Genomic DNA, 9261 nt, shown 5'->3' with positions numbered 1-9261 from the left:
TTTCATGCATACTATACCCTACTCTACATACTTAGCAACATCCTTTACTAGTTTGGGCCAACAATAGAACCTTTTCACTAATTCTAAGGTTTTTCTTACACCAAAATGTCCACTTAGGTTGCCATTGTGTTTCTCTTATATTAGATTCTCTCTCATTGAACCCCTTGTCACACACAACTAATTATCCATGAATAGAAATCCATTTTGCAAAGTATATTCCAAAAAATTTCTATGAAAATGATTCTCAAAGTCAATGCATACCTTGTAGGCTTTAGAAAAGTCCTCATCTTCCTTGTAGAGGTTCTTAAAACTCTTTTTCCAATATCTTATCGAGTTGAATCTCTTGAACCATCATGAACCTTCTACTTAGTGCATCTACCACTTTGTTAAACTTCCCTTTCTTGTGCTTGATTGTGAAAGTGAATGCCTGCAAGTACTCCATCCACTTAAAAAAAAATGTTCTCAACTTCTCTTAAGGGTTGATGTAGGTAAGAGCTTGATTATTTGTAAACACAAAAATATATTTGGGAAACAAATAATGTCTCCACTTTCTAAGACATTGAACTAAGGCATAGAGCTCTAGGTCATAGGATGAATACTTCTTCTTAGCCTCATTTAATTTCTCACTATAGAAGGATACTAGCCTACCTTCTTGACTCAAAATGCCACCTACTACTAAGCCATGTGCATCACATTCTAGGGTGAACACTCTTTCAAAACTAGGAAATTGTAGGATAGGTTGAGTAGCTACTTGTTTCCTCAACAAGTCAAATGACTTCTTACTTCTAAGGTCCACTTAAACTTAGACTTGACTCCACCCTTTATAGTACCAATAAAAGATGAACAAATACTATGGAAATTCCTAAAGGATTTCCTATAGAATTGGAGTAATCCATGAAAACTTCTTACCTTAGTAGAAGTGGTAGGTGTTAGCCAATCTAGTATAGCAGCAAATTTCTCCTTGTCCATTTTCAACATTCCTTGGGACACCACAAATCTCAGGTACACAAGTTCTTGTTTGAATAAATTGCACTTCTCAAGGTTGATGGCTAGCTTCTCTTCATGAAATATTTTCAAAACTGCCTCAACAGCCTTGATATGGTCCTCCTTAGTCTTTTTATAGATTATTATGCCATCTAAGTACACCACCAGAAATCTATATGAGAAGTCCTTGAGTACTTCATTCATGAGCCTCATGAATGTTCTAGGAGCATTGGAAAGACCAAATGGCATCACAAGCTATTCATAAAGATCATCAATAGTCTTAAATGTTGTTTTTCATTCATCTACCTCCTTTATCTTGATTTGGTGATAAACACTCTTCAAGTCCAACTTAGTGAACTATTTAGCTCCTCCAAGAGAATCCATAAGGTCCTCAATCCTAGATATAAAAAACCTATACCTAATTGTGATCATATTGATGGCTCTTGAGTCTATACATAATCTCCATTTTCCCACTTTCTTAAATTCCAACACAACAGGGACTACACATGAGCTTATTCTCTTTTGTATCAAACCTTGATCCATCAATTCTTGCACTTTCCTTGCCACTTCTAATTTTTGATCTGGAGTAATCTTATATGATGCTTTGTTAGGTAGGGATGCAACTAGAAAAAAGTGAATTTGGTGACTTATAACACTTTTAGGAGGTAGCGTAGTTGGAGTACCATCACTCACTATGTCCTTGTACTTTTCAAGAAAATTTTGGACTTCAACTAGTAAGGATTTCTTGATTGCATTTTCATTTGCTTCAAAGTTCAGCACTACTATACAACTTTGATATTCCTCATCTCTAAGATCTTTAATGAATTCTTTTCCACTACAAAATGGTACACTAGGCACCTTGGACTCTAATTCCTCCCCTTCCAGCAAAGACTAAATTTTAAAGATCTTACCTCTCTTTTTTAAGGTTATGGAATTATCTCTACCATCATACACAACCTTCCTATAAAATTGTCAAGGCCTACCTAGAAAAAGATGGCAAGAAATCATGGAGAAAATGTCACACAACAATCTCTCCCTATATCATGCCATTGAAAAATCCACCCAAGCTTGACTATTAAGCAAGATGCTTTGTCCTTCATTAAGCCAAGTAACCTTGTTTTTTTCATGGGGAATATTCTACAATTTCAATTTGGTAATAGCCTCCTTTAATATCACCATATTAGTGGACCCTGAATCCACCACCACTTTGTACACTTTCCATAGGATTTTGTATTTTATCCTAAATAGAGCTCTTTTATGCTTAGGCTCTATAGGCTGGATGGCCCAACTAACCATAGTTATAACATTTCATACTTGCAAACTATTAGTTGTATCTACCTAATCCTCTTCCCCTATTCGATCCTCCTTGATTTCCTCTCTTGCTATTATAACCACCTCTTGAGGAGTTGTCACTAGTTTTCTCTGTGAGCTTTCTCTCATCTTGATTCTTCTGCACATTACCTCTACCTTGGTAGCCTCCTCTTTGTCCTCTCTGATTTCCACCTTTGCCTCTATCTTTGAAGGTGGAATCCTCTTTCCTTTTTTTCTTTTCCTCTACCTTTAGAGGTACCTAATGACACCTTTGTACAATGGTAGGTGCCCACAAACTAAGCTCCTCTTGTATATTCCACTTCAAACCACTTAAATATATAACCACCTTGATTGGCTCCTCTTCTTTCTTTTTGGATCTCATACATAGCCTTTAAAATTCCCTAGTATGAGAGGTTACATATGGGTAAAAGCACAAACATGTGTCACCTTTTATAAAGAAACGTGATATCAGAATGCGACAGTTCAACATTAATGACAAAAAAATGGTATTTCTATTTAGAATTTGAAGATGATGTAAACTGATGAAATGTGTAGAATTGGATGAATTTTATGGCTATAATTTTTTATTTTTTTTAAGTAATAATTTATTCATTTTATTTTATTTTGAAGTCCCTTTTTTAACTATAAAAAACATAGGTTGTAGTTCCTGTCAAAAAAGTATATGAAAATCATTTTTTTTGTTCTGATTTGAAAATGTCTTATAGATGACTTGTATATCTAGTGCAAAAAAAAAGAAATAATTATTTTTTATGTATATTTTCTTTGTTATAAGTAATCAAGCTCAACCTTATCAAAATCCAACAATTTTTTCCTCCCGTCAAAACTTCCTTATCAAATCTACACCACCTTGAAAAATAATTACATATTCATGAAGAGGACTCTCTCCTCTAGAGATAAATATAATTTTTTAATTTTTTTGATAGGATTTACTATTTTTCCCTTTTTTTGAGGGAGAATCTTCTAAAATGTTGAAATATTGACTTATAATATTTTAAAATTATGACATATTATAACTAATCAAAACACTCAAAAATTTATATAATGATGATATTGAACATGAGATCTACAAAAGGGTATTTTTAGTTTTTTTTAAAATTGAGTTTTGATAGTGAAATGAGATTTGACCAAAATAGGTTTTTGATATCATAAATGGTGACACAGATCTATGCTTTTACCCATATAAGTATTTTTTCTTTAGTCCCTTATCTTCTTTTTTGGATTTGGATCTCAAAATCTTTAGGTAGGAAGTTCTCCTTCACTTTAGTGACCATAGCATTCCAATTAGCTATAGGAGTCTTAACGATGTTGACTTTCTCATCTTCTACATATTTCCACCATATTAGAGTTGAGCCTCTAAGCCTTGACTTAGCCACTTTAACCTTTTGTGCCTCAAATACACCCTCACACTCAAAATGGTTCTCCATGCCATCTATCCAACCCATGAGTGTATCTATATTCATCTTTCCATTGAAAAGTGGCCCACCTTCCAAAGATTTTCCTCCAAGAGCTTTGCTAGCCTTCATGAAGAGCTCCTCATTCAAGATAGGGTTAGGTTCAAGTACAACATCCTCCTCTACTACCTCCTTACCCTTTTCATTGTCTCTTCTTCCTTCCTCTTTGTTGCATCAGAAACTTCCTCTAGTTTTGTCTTCACCTCTTATATGGCTACTTCAAGGAGACTATTCTTCTCCCTTTTTTCATCAACTTCCTTGGATAGTTCTGCATTAGTCACCATACTAGTTTCACCTACTAACTCTCTAGTAGCTACAGACATCCACCACTTTTCCCAATTCTTTAACTTACTTTGATACCACTCTAATGTGACAACCAATATTTTTCTCAAATCCCAAGCTACCTATGGTATAATTAGGTCTTTCACTTGACCAAATAGGGCTTTTACACACACTATGCCTCTAAGGATTCTATCTAATAGATTTCACTGATTCAACTAGTGCACATCAACTAGGTAGTACAAACTTACTCATCAACTCCCAACAACACACAAATAGCCCCAAAACTCATTGGATATTCCCACATGATCAAATGTACACCTAGGTATGCCTTAGGTCTCTCTCCAAGATTCAAAACCCATAACAATGTCAAAACCCTAATTGAGTTGCAATCCACAAGTGTAAAAGCACTCATATACTTGTAAAAGGGTTACAAGGATTAGCCCACCAAATGCACAAAAACCATGATATCATGAAAAACCCATTAAAAAGTGCCCAAAAAATCTACCATTCCTAATACCCTTTTTAGAGTTATTTGAGATTTTGGGGATCAAGGGTTTCCAAATATTTTGTACTGAATAGCACAAATTTAGCCTAGATTCAAGGGTTTCAAGGGTTTTACTAGTCTACACATAAGAAGCCATTTCTCACCATGTAGCTCTTCCCATAGACTCCCATTTGACCTAAGGCTTCATGACTCACTCCTCCAACACCTTCCATGCTTAGGTTGAAGGATCCATATGTTCAACCTCACGTACCAAATCTACATTAGATTGTGATGCCCAACCAAATTGATTTGACTTGCCTAGGGCATCACTACAATATTAACTCTTCCACTTTACAAGGCCCCATCTCCATAGTACATAGTGTACATGGAGTCAAATTACAAATCCCAAGAGATTGTATTGTACCTATGGTGGGAAATGGTCCTATGACCCCATTTATTAAAATAATCCATCACATGACAACAGACTGGTGTAAAATAAAATATTTATTCTAAGCACTAAAAACTTGATAACATTACAAACCTGAACTGTACAGTACCTAGAAAAAACCAATACTAACTACTCCAATATAGAAATAACTAAAACTAATCCATTTACATGCCAACAACACAACAAAAACACCAAACTGTTATTAAAATGTTTCTTGCTTAGTCCGTACAAAAGAAAATCTAATTTCTCCAACCCCTAGAAAAGGTTGATAATGGCCTTACAAAGGGTTCCTAAGAGTGCTACTAACTATTTCTAAAAGTTAGAAGGCTCTAAAAAAAAGTTTCTCTATTTGCAAGAATTTGTAAAAAAGTTGTCAATGACAACTTTTGCAAATTTGAGTATTTTTTGCAATTTTCAACATCTACTTCCCAAACTTGCTCCAATTGATACCCAACTATGAAAAAGGCTTTAAATGGTTTAAACATCTAATAAGGTCCTTTGAATAATTACTTTCCCTATTTAGCCTTCAAAATCCAAAAATGATTTTTTAAGCCAAATGAGCATTTTTTTAACAACTAGGAGCAACATTGCCATTTTGGGCTCTTCCAACCTACCTATCCACACCTTGGGACCAAGTTAGTCCTCTTATTGATCTAGTGATGTCACTAGAATAATTGCAAGCCAAAACATATAAGAAGCCATAGGTCTATCACTAGCCTACCTAGTTGCTCCTACACCATCACCCTTGATCATTTATTGCCAAAGGTAATTGGGCCCTTGTGACCAAGAAATATGTCATATTCTTTACATATTTAGGCATAGAAATCCAAGGAAATGACTTTTTACACTTTGGCCACCTTAGGAATCCCTCCTTCTCATGAATATCAATATGCTACCTAATCAAACCCTTTTTCCTTAGGGGCTTAGGAGAACCGCATTCCTTGTAGAAAGCCTCCTATATTACCAAATGCTTCACAACCCCTAGCGATGTCTTCAATTCATGCATCAACCTCACTCATGGACAAAGGAAAGAAAAATTTATTTCCTAAGCCTAAGGTGTACCTAAAACCTATCATCCCCATCATCTTATACATTCCTTGTGCCACCATTTATAGCTAGGCCAACAAGCCTTATAGAGTGCACCATTTCCATTGCAATACACCACTAAGCTTTTGAAGGAACCTATTTGAACCTAAATTCCCTTAATTTAAAAAGGGAAAGATTTTATTTTACTGAGTCATTGTCACCTTAGTTCTGAGTTCCATCTCCTACTCCATCAAAGGGACCCTCTATAGTCTCATCCATAGCATCACCAATACAACCTATGGAGTAGAATAATTTTTCTCTTTGCAACCATCTTAGTTGAGACTAAATCTATGTCAAAACCAACTTTTTTGTGAGCATAAGTGAAATATGTAGGAAAGGCCCTACTCAAGAAGACAGAGAAAATATGGATAGTTTATCTGTAGGGCCTACATTCATGCCCCATTTAGTGTATATATATATATCTTTTCCCCCTCACTACCTTATCCTTTTGTAGTCTTCACATCAAATCCAATTGTACTAAAAGAAATCATTAGACCTTGTGGTAAGTGGTTCAAAAACTTAATCGAATCTCATAGGAGACACCACTTATCATGTCCCTTCAAAAAATTTGTCCATTTTTTGAATGTTTCAACATACTCCACATAAAGGCCATTTCTAAAGGCCTACTTTTTCCATCTCTGATACACATTCTTACCATCACCTTACCATCCTCTCATACATTTTAAAGCCAAAAATTATGGAAAGGAGGGCCACACCTCCTTCTTTCAAGTGGATTCTCTAGTAAGGTTCATTCCTAGGATTTAGACATCACAAGTTTGTACACATGGAACCTTTTTCTATCTTAGTACTCATAGTTGAGAAATTTGTAGCTTCTCCAAAGTTCATTTCTACCTCTTTTAAAGTTTAACAAAGAATACTCTTCATTTATAATCCCTCAAGGGTCTCCACCAAGTACCAAAGCTTGCATATTTTACTCCTTAGAAGCTATTCCAATGTTGAAAACAATATTTATATAATCCCTCCCACTCTCCATGGTAGAGCTCCTAGACGAGGAACTGTCAAGTACCTCATCCCTTACCCTAGCTACTAGTGAGGAACCTAGGACTATACTTATTTTTATTCCATTGCAATATCAACCTCCCTCCAATATGATCAAGATTGGGAGGAGGGTGATCTTTTTATGGGAAATCTGTGAGGTTAAAAACTACACCTACATTTATAGATTAGCATATTTATTAATGTATTCCTCAATATGAGTTTGTGTTATCATTTCTCCCTCCCAAAGCACCCTTATAGCCTATTGGTTCTTGAAAATGAGAGGTTTGTATTTAAAACTTTCTCCTATGACATATCTTTCTTCTGAGTTTCATAAACATTCAATTTCAAATTTGGGGATGATAGAGAGTGATGGGGACATTCAAAAACCCCCTCCATGTTGACCCTAGTATTTTTTAGATGGATTTTTCATCAAATTCATGTTTGAATAGTAATGATGATAGATCCCATGAGAATGAAAACTCTTCCATATTTCTAGATACTATCGGATCTCTCTAAATCTTTATGTAGGATATTGTGGAAACATTTTCCACATCATCGACCTTCCTTCCTAAGAATGTTCTATACTCCCCTCTAAGTAGTATATCCCTTCCTAAAGGGAGTTTTGTTACATATGTCTCTATTTTAACTAATGATCTCTCAACACCACAAATTTTTATCCAATAAAATTAAAAAAATCATTTTCAACTCACATTAGTGGGGCTTAAACCACCATCTTGCTTTAGTGGGGTCCAAACCATCATATTTCCTTAGTGAAGATCAAACCACCATCTTTCTTTAGTGAGGTCCAATCCACCATCTTCTCTTAGGGTGGGTCAAACCATTGTCTTACCTTAGTGGGGATGCCTAATCCATGATCTCTCCTTAGTGGGGGCCAATACACTACATTTCCTACGTTGGGGGTGCACCATAAATCACTATATCAATTTTCCATATCATATGAATTGGTATAAATAACTTTCTAGTTGTATCAATGCACCCAACTAGAGATCCCTAACATAGTTGTCTTTGTCATTTAACATGCTCAAGCATGTTAGGCCCGTCTCAATATTGCAATCAAAATTTTTATCTCAAGAAGCTACATATGAATGAATTTTTATACGTAAGTTATGTAATATTTCCTTGCTTTATCTTTTCACTCTTCCTTCAATAGATGATATTCTCACTAAAGTGGGGGAAACCTATAATGGCATACAATTTAGACCCCTATATAAAAGTTGTTTGTGTACTTTTTCCTCCCCTTATTCTAAGACACAATTGTTGGAAATCTAATGGGAAAGTGAGATGCTAAGATGGGAGGTGGATCAAAATCTTCAAAACTTTTACCACTTCAAACATTAATCATAAAACTTAATTCACCACACACCTCATTAATCTTAACCTTAATCATGCATCATCAAATAATAATATGTAATATCATATCTAACATCTATTAGCATGAATAAAACACATAAATATGTAATCAACACATAATATAGGATTTGGTAATGCAAAAACCATCCAAGGTAAAGCTAAAATTGTGATGGGGATGGCAGCCATAAAATCTTCATAGTTGCTATAGTAAAGTTCTTGTTAGGGCTATAATTTTATCACTTTTGATGATCTACCCTATGAGGGGTCTTCTCTATTAATAGATAATAAGATTTTTAAGTCTACCTTTACAAATTGATTTTAACATCAAAATTATGTGAGTACTCTATTAATATATTTGCAATAGGCCTATTAGGACATCTTTCTTAAGAGATTCACCTAATACAATTATTATAATGTAATAATACCTCAAGATCCTTCCGTTTGCACTAGGATTTTTATAATAGATCTTCTCTTTTCAATAGATAATCACCTCACTTTGATTGGTTTTCAATATCTCCTCATTACATTTCTTGTTATCATTTCTCCTTCATAGGTTGTTGATTCTCCTTTAGCTTTGTATACATACAATCCTCTACTTTCGAACACTATTTTTTATCTTGAAAATCTTCTTTTATAGACATTTTACAAAGCTTCTAGATTTCAATCAACGATTAACATTCATTCTTTTTTTTGCTTAACCTTTTCTATTTTCTGATTGATCTAACATATTACATATGGATTAAAGATGAAAAATTATAGGCATAAGTACCTTCTTGATCATCTCATCAAACTTAGAAACATGATTCATACTTGAAAAATAGTTT

This window comes from Cupressus sempervirens, chromosome 9, assembly GCF_028749045.1.
Source record: "Cupressus sempervirens isolate cs-2001-9-10 chromosome 9, ASM2874904v1, whole genome shotgun sequence".
NCBI lineage: Eukaryota > Viridiplantae > Streptophyta > Pinopsida > Cupressales > Cupressaceae > Cupressus > Cupressus sempervirens.
The sequence above is the reverse complement of the archived record's forward strand: the minus strand, read 5'-3'. Positions refer to the sequence as shown.